This window comes from Phoxinus phoxinus, assembly GCF_949152265.1.
Source record: "Phoxinus phoxinus genome assembly, chromosome: 3".
Lineage (NCBI taxonomy): Eukaryota > Metazoa > Chordata > Actinopteri > Cypriniformes > Leuciscidae > Phoxinus > Phoxinus phoxinus.
In genome coordinates this window covers 21,769,934-21,791,732 of record NC_136878.1, presented here as the reverse complement: position 1 = coordinate 21,791,732, position 21,799 = coordinate 21,769,934, and positions in this window count along the sequence as shown.

Genomic DNA, 21,799 nt, shown 5'->3' with positions numbered 1-21,799 from the left:
TTTGCATATATGCAATGTTTACATAGTAAGCATAAGCATCCAATTGTGATTTTGGAAACTAATACCATCATTTTTTCAAAATCCAATTTTGTGTCAAATACAGCAGATTAACTTTTGGTGGTCCGATAATGAGAAACTAAGTTAATACGTAAAATCGCAGTTGATATTACTTCCAGTTAATTTGTCGCAACCGAAATAGAAGGTCAAGTCATTATAGACTGCAATGCGGTCTGGTTGTATACGGCACATTTTGCCAAATGGAGTTGATCATGCATACAGAAAATGTGCATAATGGGTAGTATGGCATTCTGAACATGTCTTGGGAGAGTTTCTACCCTTCTGTCCATTGCAGTCTCTTAAAAAGGAATGCATTAATTGTGGACTCTTTTAACATGTTAATATTACGAGGTTTTGCTATTTTAATTGCAGCATATCTCTGTCTTGTGTATGTGTGTCTGTGAGCAGGAGAGTAAGTCCCAGCAGGAAGTATAAATTCCCTATTTCTGTAACTTGCTACAGATTAGACTAGTCTGGTGTGAAATCCAGGATAAGCGTTTAAGAAAAGAAGAGGATATTCACCCAGACCAAAGCTTGGCCATTACCAAACACTCATCCGTACACTGGAACAGGAACAGTGCTCAGCAGGAGCCCGGCACAAAGACATTCATTCCCAGCAACATGCCTTCTCTGAAATTCAGCCATCTTGGAGCTCTTTTAACTGTGTGGAAACAAGTTCAATAGGCAGAAAGGCTGGAAAAAAAGTATATATTGGAAATAATGTTTCCATCAAAAGCAGTCATTAAATAAATAAATTAATAGCAGGATTGTTTAATCAAATTAAATGTTCTATAGTTATCACTAAATGTAAACAAGACAAAAATACTGATGCAAACATGCTGACCCCTTCAAGTCAAAGATATATTGTTGTTAGCGAGAACACAATTGCTTTAATTATACACACACTTATACATACTGTTTGAATAATGTCCAAGCATTCTTCTGAGATTATTATAAAACTTGTATTATAAAACAAATTATTGTATCATTTATACAAGGTTTAAATGAGCTTCAGTAACTTGACGTGTGTGGTAGAAAAACTGCTCCAAGTCATTACAATGTCATTTTTTTTCAGTCATGGAAAGCCCAGCAAGCACTGAACAGTTCTCAGAATTGAGACAGAATTGCACATTTTCCAAATATTAAGCAAAGATATTTTCATTTGCATAACACTTACCTGCACAATCAACATGAAATTCAACTTTATATGCTGGTTTAGCCTGATAGTTTTCCTTTATGACAGATACTATTTAATCACTGCAGTCTTTTGGTGCTTATTTTTGGAGGTTACAAACGAGTTGACACAAGATGCACAACTATGCCAGTCATGAGAAGAATGAGGAATTTGCATAAAAAAACAATTTCACCTCATTGCACGATGTGTCAATACTTCATTCTAGCATAAATCTGAACTGATTGTTGTATCCCACCACCCTCAATAGACATCAGATTCTGATAATATGGCTTCATCAAGAAAGAAATCTGAAATCTGCACACACACAATACTTAAATCATTTGTTGGTGGTCCATTTATTTATGTTTTTCTGAGAGTACACTACCATTCTAACACAGTCTCACCCCAAAACGTCACATATTGACGGGTCTTGACCATACGTCAACATTCGACGAAAAGGGTACCCCTGTAACGTCCATGTGTGACGATTCGGGTATGGTTGGGTTTAGGTATGCGTTAGGGTACCGCTAGGAGGCGCTGCTGGTGCGCTTATGTCTGCGCCTCATATTGACGTTATAGGGGAAACCTTTTCGTCGTTTGTTGACGTATGGTCAAGACCCGTCAATATATGACGTTTTGGGGTGAGACCGGGTTGACCATTCAAAGGATTGGGTGAATACAGCAAGAATAAAATAACTTCTATCTGAAATAAATGCTTAGGCCTACAATTTATTTCTATTTATCAAAGAATCATGCATGGAAAAAGGTATCATGGTTTCCACAAACATATACATTATTAATGTTAAAGGGTTAGTTCACCCAAAAATGAAAATTCTGTCAGTGATTACTCACCCTCATGTTGTTCCAACCCCGTAAGACTTTCGTTCATCTTCGGAACACAAATTAATATATATTTTTGATGAAATCTGAGAGCCGACTCACGACAACATCCATTAGTCAAAAGCCTTGTGGAGACATATTTAGTATGTGTTTTGTGGCCTTATTTAAGACACTTTAATTTTTTGTTTTTTTCAATAATCATGCATAAACATTATTCTCTCAAAAATACAAACATGTACATGCATGTTGCTCACATATTATGGTAGCCCTGTTTGTGCTAAATAGAGTGTAATTACACCTTTGGCATTAAAATGTTTATAAGCAACTGAAAAAAGCACAAATGTCAGGGCATGTCAGAACATCTCAAGGACCCACAAAACACCTTAGACCCCAGAGGGTTAATTTGTTAGAGTGGTTGCTAGGGGTGTTGTGTAGTGATACATAGAACCGTTGGGTGAAGCGGTCATAGCCGTGTTTTATCGTGAATAAAACACAGCTATTGACCAATCAGAATCAAGGATTGGAACTAACCGTTTTATAAATATGTCATTTTTTCACAATATTATAGTTTTTACTGTATTTTGATCACATAAATGCAGCATTGCTGAGCATGAGACTTCTTTCAAAACCATTTTTTGAATGCTAGTGTAGCTACATCTTCCCTGCTCTAAATAACTTGAAAGACCCACCTGCCTTATAAAACACACAATGACTTTAACAAATGATAACTTGACATGCATGTTACTGCAGATAACTGCACATACCTCCGTTTCTCCAGAAATAGTGAAGAAAACACATACACAAACACAATAACAAACATCCAGTCCATTCCTCTCTGCAGCACAATTCACCAACACAAGCACACAATGAATCTACAAATATTGCAAAAGAACAGTTTTGGTTACAAAGAGGCTCTACAAAGCTTTCTCACACACACGGAGACACACACATTCTTTATGTGCCACCCTGCGTTCCCCATTCCATTCCAGGGTGTAGTTCTGCTCCATCCAACAGTACAGCACGTTATTGTCTTAAAAGGCAGAGCGCAATTATTTCCTTGACCGAGAAAACACTGATCTATTTTCATTTTTCTCTTGAAGCAGCAGGATGTCACACCTGTTAGTGAGGAATGCAAATTGAGGTTCGGTGTGAGTTTGTGGGTGTGTTGGGGCAAAGAGAAAGTTTAAACATTTCCCTGTCTTCCGCCTAGCATGCAAATCAAACTAAAATCATATGTCACAAGCTAACGATTATCTCAGTTGATTTGATAAAAATGCATATGGAACCTAGGAGAAAAGCAGAAAAATCAGGGGACAGTGTCATTGGCACTTTCCACGAATGCGGTACACTTTTGTGTTTTATTAGGCCTACTTTACACACCTGAGGCACAAACCACAGGTTTTTATTTTGTTTGTGAAAACTGGGTATGGTCAGCAAACAACTAACCTACCATGAAAAGTAGCTAATTTTAAACATTTAAATGGGGATTGACCTGTCCCACTCAACTATCCAACAATTAAATTCAGACAATTTAATGATTAAACAACAACATCATAATTTTTACATAATCGGATATAAACAGATATTCAATTAGTAGTAAAAAAAAAAATTTTCATGATTAATATTTTGTTATAATATTAATCATTTAAATTACCAAAAACATAATATTTAGCCAGTTGTTCATGCTGACATTTTGCCATTATATATATATATATAAATATATATATATATATATATATATATATATATATATATATATATATATATATATATATATATATATATATATATATATATATATATATATATTCCCCCTGCAAACCTCATTTAAAATGAATAGAAAATAAAATCAGCTTATATAATATTTAGTTAGACCTCTTATGGCTGACGATCAATCATTTTCTAAAGGTTAAGCATCTGCTTTAACTGACCATTTATTTAAAAAAAAAATCCTTCTTAAGAGTATCAGGCCCTATATGTATATCCTATTCAAAGGAGCCTAAAGCCATTTTTCTTAGACTTTTTAACGAAGGGACAGTCTGGAATGTGGACGGACAGATAGAAGGAATGGGACAGAGAAATGATGTAGGCCAGATTCTGTGTCCCTGTGAGCATTTCAGCTCTTATAAATCATGAACTTGCACTACCCGCTGTGCCACGGCTACAACCAAGGCCATTATTTCTGACACCTATGGGAAGACAAAGAGATAAAGAAAAAAGTAGAACGAGAAGATTATAGGTTCGCTATAAAAACAGAGAAAAACAATGAAAAGTCACAAACAACTGAGATGAGTAATGACCATCATACATTGCTGCTCACAACACATTTGAATGAGTGTGGGTGTGAGAAGATAAACTCTGTCATGCCAGACATCTAATTTAAATATCAACACACAAATGCACACTTATAAGCATGCCATCTACTGTGTGTTCATTTAAAGCAGGTGGATATACAAATGAATTCTTCCTGTTGACCTACTTCCTGGCTAGGTCATACGGCTAAAAAATAATCTACCCAGTGCGTTTACACACTATAAACAAAGACTGGATCCAAATGTTTTATTAATAGCTGCCTGATTTTTGTTTGCATTTCCAAAGTAATGACCTAAAACCAGTACATCCTCAAAATTTCCCCGTCTCCTACCAGCGAGCTGTCGCCAGCGGTGTTTATTCAGGGCTAATATTGTGCTGCTGGATTAAACATGTTACAGCTGTACAGGTAAGTGTGAAAATGACTGATGCTCTCGCAGTACGCATTTTAATGTCACATCTCCTCTTACGCATGTCCATAACAAAAGCATGAGAGTTGCATGGCTAATATTAAAACAGCTTTTCTTTTCTATTTCCAAAAACGTATTGTATATCTGTAATACACGTTGTTGCATTGTTTAGCTAGCAAATGTTTCATTTTAAATGACTGATGTGCTGCCAGTGTGTAATATGATACAGCAATTTTGGCTTTAATCTTCGTCTAACTGCTTTATTTGATGTGCCAATATAGTTGATTTCCACTTTATCTAATATCCGTGGGCTGACAGGATGCCTTTTTGTCCTGTGGGGGTACACGGAGAGCACAGGAATGAAGGAGAAGAAAAGACGAGAGAGGTCTGGGGTGTTTGCTCTGTTTCCTGTGGGGCAAAGTGGGGGTAATATCACTCCCAAACCCCTTGATACTACACAACAAGAGGTCCATTGTGTTGAAAGAAAGAGAGAGAGAGAGAGAGAGAGAGAGAGAGAGAGAGAGAGAGAGAGAGAGAGAGAGAGAGAGAGAGAGAGAGAGAGAGAGAGAGAGAGAGATGGGGTTACTCAGCTGTTAAAGGAATAAATCCCTCTCTTCAAAACTCAATTATATATAGTCTCGCTCTTTCAAGCCACTGAAGACAGTGCAAGTGCATATTACATCATTAAATAAAAACTGTGATTTTGCCAGTGCTGTATCTCCGCACACACACAGTGACCGTTATAAAAATGTCAAGGCTGTCAAATTAAGTTGCAGTTTTACTGGGTTTAATAAAATATAGGGGAGGCCAGGGTGCATGTTGTATAAATTTGTGAACAGTAAGTCTTTGTTCCTGAAAATAATTTACACAGGGATAAGCAGTAGATCAAAACTATGTCTGTATCCAAAGAATATTAAAGCAAAACAACTTTTTATCATGTTAAAAAAAAGATCAAATCAATCAGCATCTAATTATTTTCTTTATTCCTGCTAAGTGGTCGATACAATTATTTAGGTCAAAAAAGTATAATGTTCAGCATGAAAAATAGCCATTAATTTCAAGATTTGCTAAAGCTTACATTTAATAATGTTATTTAATTACAGAACAAAAAAACAAATATTAACCTATACTGATAATATCATATTATGGTAATTATTTACCATGCAAATGTCCGTTCCTGTTGCCCTAATACCAAAAACAGAAGAAGAATTTCCTAGCATAGTTTTGTCCTGGACTGTTAATCAAATACCAAACTTTTTCTATTCCAAAAACTATGTTATGTCTGCATTTGTGTGTGTGCATGAATCAATTACTTGCATGACACTGAAATTGAGAGTGTGTTTGTGTGTGTGGATTAAGGAATATATATGTGAGTAATTATGTGTGTACACGATGGCAGAGGCTGCAGGGCGGGGGGATCTGACAGGTGGCTGGGTAACCAAAAGCTGCTGAGAGAACTACTTGTCTGAGATTAAAAGTTTTGATAAAGTGGTAATGAGAGAGCTGAGAGAGAATGAGAAAAGAACGGCAGGGAGAAAATGCACAAAAGCAAAATTCATGTTTGAGCGGCACAGAAAAACTAAATCACAAAAACACTTTTAAGGGTTAACTACAAATACAATTTATTTTAATTTTATATTTCACTACTATTTCTGGCACCTTATTTTAATTAGATTTGTTAAATAAATATATACTTTTGTTGTATTTGTGTATTGATGCTTTAGCTGTATTGTATTATTATAATCACAGCACTAAAGTACTGAAACTAAAATTAAAAAAGGAAGGGAAAAAGTCACTACTGTAAATCAGAGCATTAACAATTTACAATTGAAGAGAAAACAAACAGAAGAGGATAAGAAGAAATGCAGCAAAAGAAAGAACAGATGAAAGAGAAAAACACAGCCAGTCAAAATATTTAAGTGAATTTAAGTTAAACTTGTGTAACATGAAAATAATACAAAGATTTCCTGCATTCTCATAACTGTGGTCTAATCCAAGGCCAAGGCTGTTCTGTACTGGGAAAATGAGACTCAAAACGGACACAAACGCTCCGTTTGGTGTTGTAAGTGACTGATTCCAAATGAGACGTGAAACATCCTCCCTAGTAATAAACCTCCTGCTGTGACACACACACACACACACACACACACACACACACACACACACACACACACACACACACACACACACACACACACACACACACACACACACACACACACACACACACACACACACACACACACACACACACACACACACACACACACACACACACACACACACACACACACACACACACACTTTGATCTTCAAAGCTTTGTCTCATCCTGCGTGGGTAATTAAATGTACTGCACACTCAAAATACATTGACGGATACAATCCTATTAACAACATTTTATACTTTCTCTCTTTTTTTCTTACACAGTTTCTACAATTCTCAATAGCTTAAACAAAAACCATGGCCGTTTCATCTAGTTTTTAATTCAAATGGCACATTCTCCCTCCCCAGCTGAATGGTTCACACTAGAGAGAGGCAGGCATTAGCTGGTTAGCATCAAAACTTTAGCTGCTGCCAGATTTTGAACACTATTATGCTGCCAAAACCTACTGAAACCTTGAAAGATCATAACCCTTGTGTAACCTGAATAATTCCAGACACTTAATTGCATGTTAACTGCAATTGAATTAAAATTGTGATTTAAAAGTGATTTTTTGACACATGCAGAGTGACACATAATTACTTCTATTGTCTTTGAAATAAGGTTAAAGTGTACTGCCGAATATACTGACAAGCATTTATTGTCATTAAAATATACTTTACTGTTATTTCTACTGATGCTTGCATGTTTTTAAATTTATTTGGATATCACACACTTGTAACGATGAAGTTAAATCGATTAACTCTAAATGTAATATTGAATAGCACAATACAGTTTAATTAGGCTATAATCAAGTACTTTGTGCTTTACTATGTTAGTCAACAACATAAGTTAAAAAGGGGTAAATATTTAAAGCAAACAAAAAGATTATTGAAACATAATGATTTAAAATGTGATTTAAAGTAACATTTTTAATTTGACATTACCAAGAGCTCTTTTGTGTGTTTTCTAGTACACTAGAAGAGCAGATACCGGGTGAAGTCAGCAAAAGTTGGACATCAGATAAAAAGGGACAAATAAGCTTTTTTTGATTTAGTGCCCTTTCAAAAAAGGTTTTGCAATAATGGAGGGTGTTATTGAAATTTTGTCACAACAGTACTTAATTTAAATATCAACATTTGATTGGTCAAATATAAACCATGCAGGTGTGGTGTGGCTACTACTCAAGTGCTGGAATGTCTGAGAAAGCCCTTACATAGTTTAAGTCTAATGCAATTGTTAAGGTTTAAATTCTAATACAAACACTCAAACAGTTTCATTAAACAATATACATTTTTATTACATCTGTTTATTTGATAATACAATGTTATGCAATGATGCGCAAGTTTCTTATAGTTTAAGAAAAACATAAAGTTTTGTTACTGTCCCAATTTACCTTAACGTGTTAGATGAAATGGGACATTAGCATTCAGCTTAAAGGGGTGGTTGATTATGATTTCACTTTTCTTTAGTTAGTGTGCATTGTTGCTGTTTGAGCATAAACAACATCTGCAAAGTTACGACACTCAAAGTTCAAAGCAAAAGAAGATATTTGCTTTTAAAGAAATAGCTTTTTAAGGACAACAACAAACGGCTGGTATGACTATGAACTACATGACATTCCTCCCGGGTTAGTGACATCACCAATCCTAAAATTTACATAAACACGCCCCCGGGAACGCGATTTATAGATTATCAAGACAGAATATGCTAATCAATGACTAGAAGATAACTACACATAAACTACATAAATTCATCAACTAACCATTCAGGAATGTTGTCTTCATGTCATGTCCTCACTTCTTCTTGAGTCTTTCTCCATCTTTCTGACTCCGGTTTGAACATAAAAGGCTAAAAGTTTTTGAAATTTTCAGTGCATGTCTGTGTGAGGTAAGGACAAGAGCTGTTGAAGCTCCACCCCCTGTGCCGGGAACAGCAGCTCATTTGCATTTAAAGGAACAGATACAAAACAAAGCATTTTTGCTCACCCTGAAAAAGTGACAACTTTAACATGCTAAATATCTGGTGGGTATTTTTAGCTAAAACTTCACATACACACTATGATATTTATTTTACATCTTGTGAAAGGGCATTATAACACCCCTTTAAGTGGGAGATAAAATACAAGTAATACATTGCTTTAAAATTGCATTGTTTTGTTAAACAGAAAATGTCACAAAGCTATGCAGAAAGGAAAAATGGGAAGATATATGCAGCCAAACAGAAGAGAGGTATCAGTGGAGTGAAGAAAGAATGAAAGGGGGAAACAATGATAGGCTACATGGTAAGAGTGGAGGCAGGCCATGAACCCATATATTTCAGCAGCAGGAAGCATGAAGTGCTCTGAAAATGTCCCGGTAGAGGCAGCAGTCTACCAGGAAGTTTTAGAGCACTTCATGCTTCCTGCTGCTGACCAACTTTATGGAGATGCAGATTTCATTTTCCAACAGGACTTGGCACCTGCACACAGTGCCAAAGCTACCAGTACCTGGTTTAAGGACCATGCATCCCTGTTCTTAATTGGCCAGCAAACTCGCCTGACCTTAACCCTATAGAGAATCTATGGGGTATTGTGAAGAGGAAGATGTGATACGCCAGACCCAACAATGCAGAAGAGCTGAAGGTCACTATCAGAGAAACCTGGGCTCTCATAACACCTGAGCAGTGCCACAGACTGACCGACTCCATGCCACGCCACATTGCTGCAGTAATTCAGGCAAAAGGAGCCGCAACTAAGTATTGAGTGCTGTACATACTTTTCATGTTCATACTTTTCAGTTGGCCAGCATTTCTAAAAATCCTTTTTATTTATTTATTGGTCTTAAGTAATATTCTAATTTTCTGAGATACTGAATTTGGGATTTTCATTAGTTGTCAGTTATAATCATCAAAATTAAAAGAAATACACATTTGAAATATATCAGTCTGACTGTGTGTAATGAATGAATATAATATACAAGTTTCACTTTTTGAATAGAATTACTGAATTAAATCAACTTTTTCATGATATTCTAATTAAATGACCAGCACCGGATATACATATTCTTCGGAACATAGTTGGAGCATTTGTTTAAAACAATAATAGTGTAGGTAGAATAGATTTATGTGGATTTAATACACAGTTAACCAAAAAGTGTCCCAATTTAGCTGACTTCAGAAAAAGATTATTAAAACATAATGATTTAAAAATTGCTTTAATTAATTTTACATTACAAAAAGCTCTTTTGTACTTTACTTTAGTGTCTTCATAAACAGTCATGAAAGCGTATAAGTAAACTTAAGTGACTTTTTATTTATTTAAATTATATAATCAGCAAGAAGTTTTTTTTAAATGTACTTTTAAGATTTGCAGAACACTTCTTTTTCATAAGGACGTAACAAAAAGTTAGTTGCTAGCCTTATAATCTAACTGTAATGTTGTACATGTAATGTACCCATAGCAATGCATTAGCATAACATAACCATGATACTTCCGTAACAAAAACTATTCATGCAAATAGTCTGTCTTATTGAGAAGGACTAAGCAAACGCAAACATCAAAAATCAATATATGAATTCATGACTACACGCCTCTTCTCCTCTGTGGAAAACGATCCCCTTCTCAATATCCTGACAGAGCTGAGGGTCAGAGCTTAGGGTCAGCTGTAATGCAGTGCATCAAGAGGTTAAACACATTACAACAGAGGTGGGCAAAGCTGGATAGTATCAGCTGACATGTGCACCACTGGAGATCAAACCACTGATCAGATCGGTGCTGGGCCATTTCTCTAACTGCCAGACTAATGCTGCATTAGCATGGGATGAGCCGGTCCATCTGAAGTCCACTGACCTCCGGCTAACGGTTTTACCTGTCATTACACTGTCAAGTCATTTGTGTCAATGGCGCTAACAAATCCAGGCACTCAGCTGTAATTTTAGCGAGATGTGCTGTAAAATAAAACACCAAATGGAGCATGTGGATGCTGTGGATGTTGGGATATGTGCATAGATGTATTGTGTGCTTGATGGTTACATTCAGTGTAAAAATATTTGTGTAATGCAGTTGAATGCTCATCAAAATTAAGGCATTTCCACACAATCTTTCTGAATTTCTGGCAAGAAAAACATCCTTGAGAAGATCTGAAAACTAAATAAAGCATCTTTATCAACTTCTTCACACTGAGACCAAAATATCAAATTGCAATCTGTTTTTTTTATTTTTATGGATTTATTAAGAATTCAGTTCCCCTCAAGTTCACACAGGTGGTATGACCACTGGTGTAGTTCTTCATATTGACCATAAAATTGTTACACAAAATTTGACAACCAGAAAGTGTTCAACACTTTTTAAATTCATTACATTCAATATATTTATTCCCTAATACTCTGAAGCCTAAAATGTTCTGATTGGAAGAAAAAAAGTGTAATTATGCATTTCTGTCAGGACCACTATCATTAAATATGATTGACAATTAGCATACAATTTGGATTGGCGGTATGGTTCCGTTCTGGGCGAGAACAGCAATAACTCCCTTGGGGTAAACAGAACAGAACCAACATGAATGTATGCAAATATATTTAAATCAAGATTTTAAAGTACAACATAATTTGAGAATTTATTCTGATTCAAGGGGAATCAGAATGCCAAATCATGACTGGATGAATGGAGGAGTTAGGGAGGGAGGAGGGTTTCGCTGAGAAACACGATAGCTGCTGATAATACTGTTACCGGTATATATGTATACGGTGATAGGCGTCGTATTCCTATAGGTAGATCTGGATCAGCTGAGAGTCAGCTGATGCGAGCTTGATTAACGTGACCTGCCAGAACTAACGCTACGCTTGATATAATGTAGTTTTTAAATAACTGCCACTAGTTTTGTATTTTGCTATTACAAATTTTTTTAATTGTAACTTAAGTGTCCAAACACTTTGAGGGGCCACTTTAAATAGACAAATTCATGAATAAAGTTAGGTATTTAAGATGTGATGAGATGTCCAATAATAATATCATGTGGCAGAAACAGCATGGTTTAGTTATTGCTGTTCAAACCGAACATTAGAATGGCTAAAAAATGTGACTTCGGCAGTGGAATGACTGTTGGTGCCAGACGGAGTAGTTTGTAAATCTCAATGACCGCTGATCTCTTGGGATGTTCTTGCACAACAGTTTCTACAGAGAATGTGTGATAAACAATGAACATTCAGAGAGCAATGGTTCTGTGCTAAAACAGCTTGTTAATGAGAAAGGTCAGATGAGAATAGCCAGACTCATTCACACTGTAAGGAATGTGACAGTAACTGACCTAACCAACTGTTAATGCTGTACAGAAGAGCAGCAGAAGACAAAACTGGGTTCCCCCTATCAACTAAAACTAAAGGAAAAAGGTAAAGGAGGTTATAGTGGGCATAAGTGTAGATGGCAGAATTACACTGTCTACAGGGTATTTTGCGGGTGAGACGGGTGGGACATGTCCCCACCACTTTTTGAAACATCTGTTGAAAACAACACAGGTGTACCTACAAATAAATAAGAAAACTGAGACCTCTAGTGTTAAACCCAGGGAACCACCAAACACTGTGACATAACCTCCCCTCTACGGAGCCCCTACCAGACGCTCCAAGACCACAAGAAACAAACAAAACAAGAGTCCAGGCGGGAGGAGGAAAGGTGGAGGATCAGGGGGTGGGATGGGGGGCCAGGTCCATGGAGGGGAACAGGAACAAGGGGGAACGGCTTAAGCGATGGCCAGGGCGAAGCAGACAGTCCATCGGGTGGCCAGGGTGTTGAAGACCCCTCGGGCGACCACGGCGGAGAAGACCCCTCGGGCGGCCACGGCGGTGAAGACCCCTCGGGCGGCCACGGCGGTGAAGACCCCTCGGGCGGCCACGGCGGTGAAGACCCCTCGGGCGGCCACGGCGGTGAAGACCCCTCGGGCGGCCACGGCGGTGAAGACCCCTCGGGCGGCCACGGCGGTGAAGACCCCTCGGGCGGCCACGGCGGAGAAGACCCCTCGGGCGGCCACGGCGGAGATGACAAGGGTGAAGACGACCACTCGGGCGGCCATGGCGGAGGCGACCATGGTGAAGCCGACCACTTGGGCGGCCATGGCGGTGAAGACCAAGGCGGAACAGAGACAGACCCTGGCTCAGGAACAGTCACAGACGCCACCGGCTCAGGAACTGCAACAGACGCCACCGGCTCAGGAACTGCAACAGACGCCACCGGCTCAGGAACTGCAACAGACGCCACCGGCTCAGGAACTGCAACAGACGCCACCGGCTCAGGAACTGCAACAGACGCCACCGGCTCAGGAACTGCAACAGACGCCACCGGCTCTGGAACAGCAGACACTGGCTCCAGCTCTGGAACAGCAGAGACTGAAGGTCTAAGGGGCGTTTCCAGGATCCGAGCTAGACGCTCTAAATAGCCGATCAGTGACCCCCCGGCCATGAGAATGGGCATCTCCCGATCTGTCTCCGAATGGGCAGACGTGACGTGAACAGTCTCCGACTGGGCAGACGGGACGTGAACAGTCTCTGACTGGGCAGACGTGACGTGAACGGTCTCTGACTGGGCAGACGGGACGTGAACAGTCTCTGACTGGGCAGACGTGACGTGAACAGTCTCTGACTGGGCAGACGTGACGTGAACAGTCTCTGACTGGGCAGACGGGACGTGAACAGTCTCTGACTGGGCAGACGGGACGTGAACAGTCTCTGACTGGGCAGACGGGACGTGAACTGTCTCTGGATGGGCGGACGAATGTTTCCCCCTTCTCCGCCCGCGATGGCGAGATGGTGGCTCTGATCCGTCCCTCACCAGTCCAGGGACGAAGGGGGGCCAAGGCGGAGGGTGGTGTTGGACTTGTTCTCGACCACCTCCTCCTCTGTGACCTCCCCGGGTCCCACGAAAAATAACTAGGCGGGTTCCCTCAAAACAATCCCTCCTCTCCCACTCGATGGCTGGGGAAGAGAAGTTGGAACACATACTGCTGGATCTAGGTGTGACGGAGTCCTTCTGTCACGATCACACACAAGACAAGAAGATCCAAGTGCAGTATTTTATTAAGAGGGTAATCCGTACTCACAACAGTCCAGGCAAGGGTCGAAATCAAAAGGCAATCCAAAACACAAGATAAACACGAACAACAGGAACAGAAGTGTGGGGACAATATACAAGGACTCCGTGACAAACACTGAAACAGACAGGGTATATATACACAAGTGCAAACAAGGTGACGAGAAACAGCTGAAGGAAATGAACAATCAGTGACAGACAGGATTATGGGAAATGTAGTGAAAATGCCTAGACACCGTGAAAACTGAGACCTCTAGTGTTAAACCCAGGGAACCACCAAACACTGTGACAGCTAATCTGCGATTGGTCAGATGACCCAGCAGTGTTTACAGAGATAATACTTATTGTTTAACACGGAGTACAATGATACTTTTATCAATTAAATCGTGTTATAATAATGATTATAGTCCACTGCTTTGTAGTTTGTAGTAAAAAACTAAAAATAAGATAAATAATTTAATGTTATGTTAGCGAGCATAGCCCAGAGTTCATATTGTAAAAGCACAATCAGTCTTTGTTTGAATTAACCCGATGCATAAACATAACGTTTTTACAAAAAAAAAAAATGCAGTTACGTTACTACGAGGTATTATTCTAAGACAACTCCGAAAACAACGACAAACACTTCACATATCTCAATACAAAAATTGCCATTGAAGACCTAGAAGCTAAACGGTGCTTACACAACAAACAAAATAATTATTAAGCATGCTACATAAAACATAAGCAACAATTATTAATAACACTTACAGCTTGTGATACGGAGGAGGAAGCTGATGCAAATACACTTAGAAATGAACCTTCCTTCAATATCAGCCGGCTCGCGAATCCAAGTTTGATTGCATTTAAAAAGCAATCGTCTTCAAAATGGCGCGAACAAAGCACAAGGCTCTGTGGTATAGTTATATGAATTGTAGCCACTTAGTCTTCAAATGCTTCTCCTTGGGCAGATGAAAAAAGTTGGCTTTTGAGTCGCACTTCAGAACACAGCGTCTCGTCGCCATGATGTTTTCAAGTTAGTTTTCCCTGGCTGGCCTTGGAGCGCAATAAGTGGGCGTATCGTATTCAAATAACTTGACAAGTTGACGTCATCTAGTCAGAGAAAAAGCTTCGGTCTTCTAACGATTCATAAAAATGACTCAGAGTCGACTCTTACTTTTGAAAGACAATAACTTTATATACGGTGCACTTTCATATTTCAAACTTTGCAGGATGTTTTTGTTCACTTAGATCTATGTTACACACTACATGAAAGGTAAATTTCAAAATTCCATAATAGGTGCCCTTTAATAGAAAAACAATTATGTCATTTGGAGTTATTGGTTTAGGAATTTTACTGTTTTCATTTTTAAGATAAGTTTCTTGTTTTACCAGTTTTCATAATGTAGAAAAATATTTTATAGCTATGAATCATAAATCAAGAAACTAGATGAGGTAAAATAAACCATGCATATGGGTTGACATTCTCTTTATTTGTGTTTATAGGTGAAAGAGCAATAACTCTGACGAAATGTAAAATACTTTTCTCAAATGACAACAATCAAACAAGATTCTATTATTATTGAGCAAAATATTATGGATCATCAGTTAAACCATTGCAGCATGACGAAAATGTTTCACTGACTAAAACAAGACTAAAATGCTCAGAAATGTAGTCGAATACAACTTGATTAAACAACAGACTAAATATAAGAAAAACTAAAAGTACATTTGACACAGGACTAAAACTAAATGAAAAATAGCAGACAAAAAGTAACACTAGTGCACGGTTCATGCTGCTAGTGGTGTAATGGTGGGGGAAATATTATCTTTGCGCATATTAGAACTCTCAATTCCAATTTAACATCATTTAAATGCCGCCACCTACCTGATTATTATTGCTGACCATGTGCATCCCTTTATGACCACATTCTGTCATATTCTAATGGATTCTAATAAGGATATTTTATCATGAAAACTAATTACTTTTCAACTCGACATATCAGTGGTTTTCTGTAAATGTTTCCCCCCTGTTTTATTCATGGTCTTGAGGTAACACAATCTGGAAAACAAAAGTAGATATTTTGAAAATGTCTTTCGAAAAGTTTGTTGTCCATACAATAAAGTGATTTTGTTTAGACCTTTCAAAATATCTTCTTTTGTGTTTTTCAGAAGAAAGAAAATCATACAGGTTTTGGTAAAAGATTACCACATTTTTAGTTTTGGGTGAACCTTCCCTTTCAAGTTGTTATATTGCTACATTTTTTTCGTCACACTGCGGCCAAGCAAAATTAAACCCTTACAGTATAATGATTATTGTACGATCATGTATTGTTTTCATTAATAATTAGTCAAACTGTGCATGTGTACTGCAGATGTTGTTCTCTGTAACTAACTCTCAGAGACCCTGATGTTTATTTTATCAGATGAGGTTAACCATCTTCCTGCTGTTCATGGGACAATGAACTATTTGTGAACGGTATTGTATTGTGCGTCAGTGAATTTGTGTTTGGACAGGCCATCCCAGCTTCCTCTGCGTTTTATATTTGTACTGCTAACTTAACCATAATAGAGAGGAAACCTGGCATTGAGAACACATCTTCTTTCTCTATGTATCTTTGCTCTCTCTCTTCTTATCTCTCTGTGTCATTTGAGAGCCAAGGAACTGTTTTTTCATGCCTGTTCGTCTGTTTTAATGAAAATCTGCAATGGATCTATACAAGAACTTGCACTCAGGTGATTTCACTTATTGTTAGCGGTCAAGCGGGTTTTCCAGATCCTCTGAATCACACTGAGGGTGTGTTGGTGTGAACCACAGAAGAGTCATTAAAATTCATTCATTTTTTCACGCTTTCCAATGAATACATCTTTTTACCTCCACAAAAGCAATTATAAACCTTTATCTTACTTACTTCCCCTGAAACTCACACACACATACTTGAACAGGTGAGTCATTAACATTATGCCTATAAAAACATAAAAATGTAATTGTTTTGTTGTAAGCCTCGGGCTGTTCTTTACCACGGCTGTCAGACCAGTGTGTAAAGAGATAATCTGGAGAAAAGGTCCACATACCAGATGACAGAGCTTTTTACTGAGAAGTCAACAGATCGGTAAAACCTGCATTCCGCACATAGCAGCTTGATGACATACAGTCACATGCAGGTTAACTCATGTGAACCCTTGTGAAATTAATCTATTAATTAGCATTGGCATAATTTCAGAGAAAGGGCAGAAATAGCTTCACGCCTGGCAGAATATCTTGTCGCTATATGAAAATGCTGCAATCATGCCTTGTTTATGAGCTGATTATACACCTTTTGATCTTTTTCTTGGTAGTTTTATGACTATTACATTTTTATGTGACTGATTAATATTGAATTACCATGGTGGAGGTTAGGAACTGTTAGTCTGACTCAAAAGTGGGCTGTGTGTGTCTGTGAATTTAAGACTATGAGTCACACAACAGCCCGATTTCAACCGACACAACCAGGTCAAGAGGAACTGAATTACACCGAGCTACCCAGCATCATAGATGGATGTCAAAAGACAGGCTCAGTCTTTTCAGAACTAAACAACTCTTCATTAGTTCCATAGTATCTTTCCTAAAATACACATTTCCTTCCTTCAGGAAATCTTTCCTCATTTTGATTTCTGTCTAGATTGCCTTCTGGATTGTCTTGACATAACAAAAGTTGTCACAAGAAAGCACTCACCATTTCTCTGGTCGGCCGCAAACTATTGAATTGACATCTGCACATTATACAATCATGCAGACTGCTTAAAGAAATCTTTTGTTTGATAGTTTGATAACTTCACCATCCAGCTAGGCTCGTCATCCATAACTCCATCAAGATCAGCCAGGAACCTTGGAGTGGTCATTGATGACCAATTGAATTTCACAGACCACATTGCTAGCACTGCCCGGTCATGCAGATTTGCCTTGTACAACATCAGAAGGATCAGGCTCTTCCTATCAGAGCATGCTACACAACTCCTTGTTCAGGCACTTGTTCTATCCAGACTGGACTATTGTAATGCTCTCCTGGCTGGTCTCCCAGCTTGCACTGTCAAACCTCTGCAACTGATCCAGAATGCTGCAGCTAGAGTGGTCTTCAACAAGCCGAAGAGAGCACACGTCACTCCTCTCCTCACGAAATTGCACTGGTTGCCGGTTGCCGCTCGCATCAAATTCAAGTCACTGACGTTTGCCTACAGAACAACCACTGGCACTGCTCCCCTGTACCTGAACTCATTACTTCAGACTTATGTGCCATCCAGAAACTTGCGCTCTGCAAGTGAGCGGCGTCTGGTGGTGCCATCTCAAAGAGGCACGAAATCTCTCTCTCGGACCTTCACCATGACTGTTCCCTGCTGAGTCTGTAGCCATCTTTAAGAAACTGCTGAAGACGTATGTTTTTCGGCAGCACTTGAGCACTTGATTCAGCACTACTAACACTTTCTTATCTATTCTATTCTATAAAAAAAAAAAAAAATTGTGCGTTGCATTGTACTGTGAAGGGTTATAGCACTTACATACTGTGGTCCTACTGCTAGTAATTGCTTCTATTGTTTCTCATTTGTAAGTCGCTTTGGATAAAAGCGTCTGCTAAATGAATAAATGTAAATGTAAATGTAAAATAACCATCAACCATCGTAAAAAATATTTTAAACTTTTGTTTTAATTTCTTTGTGATATGTAAACAATCTGTAATAAATGTAAAAAAAAAAAAGATTAATAATGCTGTTGTTAAGGTTACCACCTCAGTTATATGCAACTTCTACTTAGAGCACTGGTGAAATATTATACATATGTAACCCCTCACCCAGGTCCTACACGTCCCGCTTTGTGCGGGCCTTGAACCTGGGTCTCTGATGTGGGAGTCAGGCACTATAACAAGGAGGCTAAAGACTGCAGCCTCTAGCATCAGTCACTAGATCACCTCTTGAGATCAGGGAAGTGAGGTTTTACTCGCACAACAACTACAAGATGGCCTCTGTTACCCTCACCCCCTAAACCTCACTCCCATACAGGGCACGGCACCAATGTGACCCCTCACCCAGGTCCTATAGCCCTGCTCAGAGGAGGCCTCGAACCCGGGTCTCCGGCATGGGAGTCAGGCACTCTAACAAGGAGGCACAGCACTATTTTTTTAAGAAAAATTCTTACTGACCCCAAGCTTTTGAACAGTAGTTTTTATAAGTATTGTGCTCAAGAAACTTGGAATCACAATAAAACAAGGAAGACAATAATATTTGTCCTCCAAGGGTTTCTGTAGTTTTGACAAACACTTCAAAGCATCTCTGTGAAATGACAGATATATACTTTCTCTCTCTTTTTAGCCTCAAAAAGATAATTTAATATATAGGGGAACTTTAAAAAATGTCAGTTAGCTTACCTGTAGTGCTCTAGATGTCTGTTTTCTATCTTTCCATCTTTTTCCTTGCTATGCTCCTCAGAAAAAGAGATATAACAAATAGGACCAATAATATTACATATAGTGATATAACACACAAACATTTTAAAAACATAAACAGTTTGTTTTCAGAAATGTGTTGAAATAGCTACTTGTTATTGGTCAGGGGCATTGTTTCCAAAAAGACACAGGGCAGATTTAACGAAGAAACAGCTGCGATACATGCCTACATGCATCTTTTGTTCATAATCATAATCCCATCTCTGCTTAACGTGCTCTTTCTCTGTCTATTGTTCATCTTTTCCTTTTTCCATTTGTTGTCGTACACTGTGGGTGTTTATTGTGGTTTGTGTATAATCAAAAAGTTTGAGCTGTGCAGTTTTGTTTTGTATATTGTTGTTGTTGTTTACACCTATAGCCAGGGAAGATTCAGTGACTGTAATGAATCTCTCATGGAAGTTGTATTTTATAGGCAACAAACACACTAAATGTTTTAAGGATGAGTTGACAAAGACCCACACAAATGAGCACACACACACTGCAGATAAGAGTTTTATGCATCACACTGCCAAGGACTGCTCAAGATTGGGCCCATAAATCAAACAGACTCCCTTTACACACACACACACACACACACACACACACACACATACTGGTACGGGTGCTTTATAAGGACTTTTCCCCCTAAAAAGATCCATCCTGGTTTATGGGGACCCACCTTTCCCTTTGTCATAGACATTAATAAAAAATATTAAACTGCTCCTTATGGCATGGGGTAAAAATCTGACTGCTCAGAATTTAATTCTAATGAAACAGTCTGGTAATATGAAGACCTGACAAACTAAAGCACTGTAAGGACAGGGCAGGAGTGGGCGTTTCCTGATTTAATTATGACTTATGAGGACTACCCTGGTTTATCTGGACATCACTCACATACACACACACATCTGACCATTAATTATGAGGACTAACCTGGTATAACCTGGACTAACTTTACCCATGAGAGTGCCACATCACTTAAGTTTGTTTCAATACCAGCATATAGAAAAACAAAACAAGAAATTATCAGCAATTGTTCACCCTGGCTTAAACTTTAAGAGAGATTTCAGAAAACTAACCTGAGTTTGTAATGTGAGATTTAACAGGTGTGAAGTGAGTGAAGAGAGAAGAGAGAAGAGGGAAAGTGAAATACGGAAATATTTTAGCTTTAAAAATTAAGAAAATAAAAAACCAAAAGGAGAGTTTACTATTTAACCATCACTGACAAATGCATTCACCCACAAGTATTTTTCATAATTGAACCTTGAATGTCAGTCTTAATTTATTCATTAGATTTTAAGAAGTTTTGTCTAAAGATAGTTTTGAATAAAGCTAAATATTTCCAGTTGATTGGGTTTGGGTTTTGTTAATGTGAAAAGAGAAGATTGTTCAAGACTTGGTATTATTATCTAAATGAACATTGCTGACCATTTGGGTTTAACTGTACATCTGTAACCATATGAATCATGCATACACACACAACCCTAACTAACCCTTGATTATGAGGACATTTTGGGTTTAACTGGACCTCTCTCACACACACTCTCAAACACCTGACTAACCCTTGATTATGAGGACATTTTGGGTTTAACTGGACCTCTCACATACACACTCTCAAACACACACAAACACCTGACTAACCCTTGATTATGAGGACATTTTGGGTTTAACTGGACCTCTCACACACACACTCTCAAACACACAAACACCTAACTAACCCTTGATTATGAGGACATTTTGGGTTTAACTGGACCTCTCACATACACACTCTCAAACACACACAAACACCTGACTAACCCTTGATTATGAGGACATTTTGGGTTTAACTGGACCTTTCACACACACACTCAAACACCTGACTAACCCTTGATTATGAGGACATTTTGGGTTTAACTGGACCTCTCACACACACACTCTCAAACACACACAAACACCTAACTAACCCTTGATTAGGAGGACATTTTGGGTTTAACTGGACCTCTCACACACACACTCAAACACCTGACTAACCCTTGATTATGAGGACATTTTGGGTTTAACTGGACCTCTCACACACACACTCAAACACCTGACTAACCCTTGATTATGAGGACATTTTGGGTTTAACTGGACCTCTCACACACACACTCTCAAACACACAAACACCTGACTAACCCTTGATTATGAGGACATTTTGGGTTTAACTGGACCTCTCACACACACACTCAAACACCTGACTAACCCTTGATTATGAGGACATTTTGGGTTTAACTGGACCTCTCACACACGAACACCTAACTAACCCTTGATTATGAGGACATTTTGGATTTAACTGGACCTCTCTCACACACACATACACACTCTCAAACACCCGACTAACCCTTGATTATGAG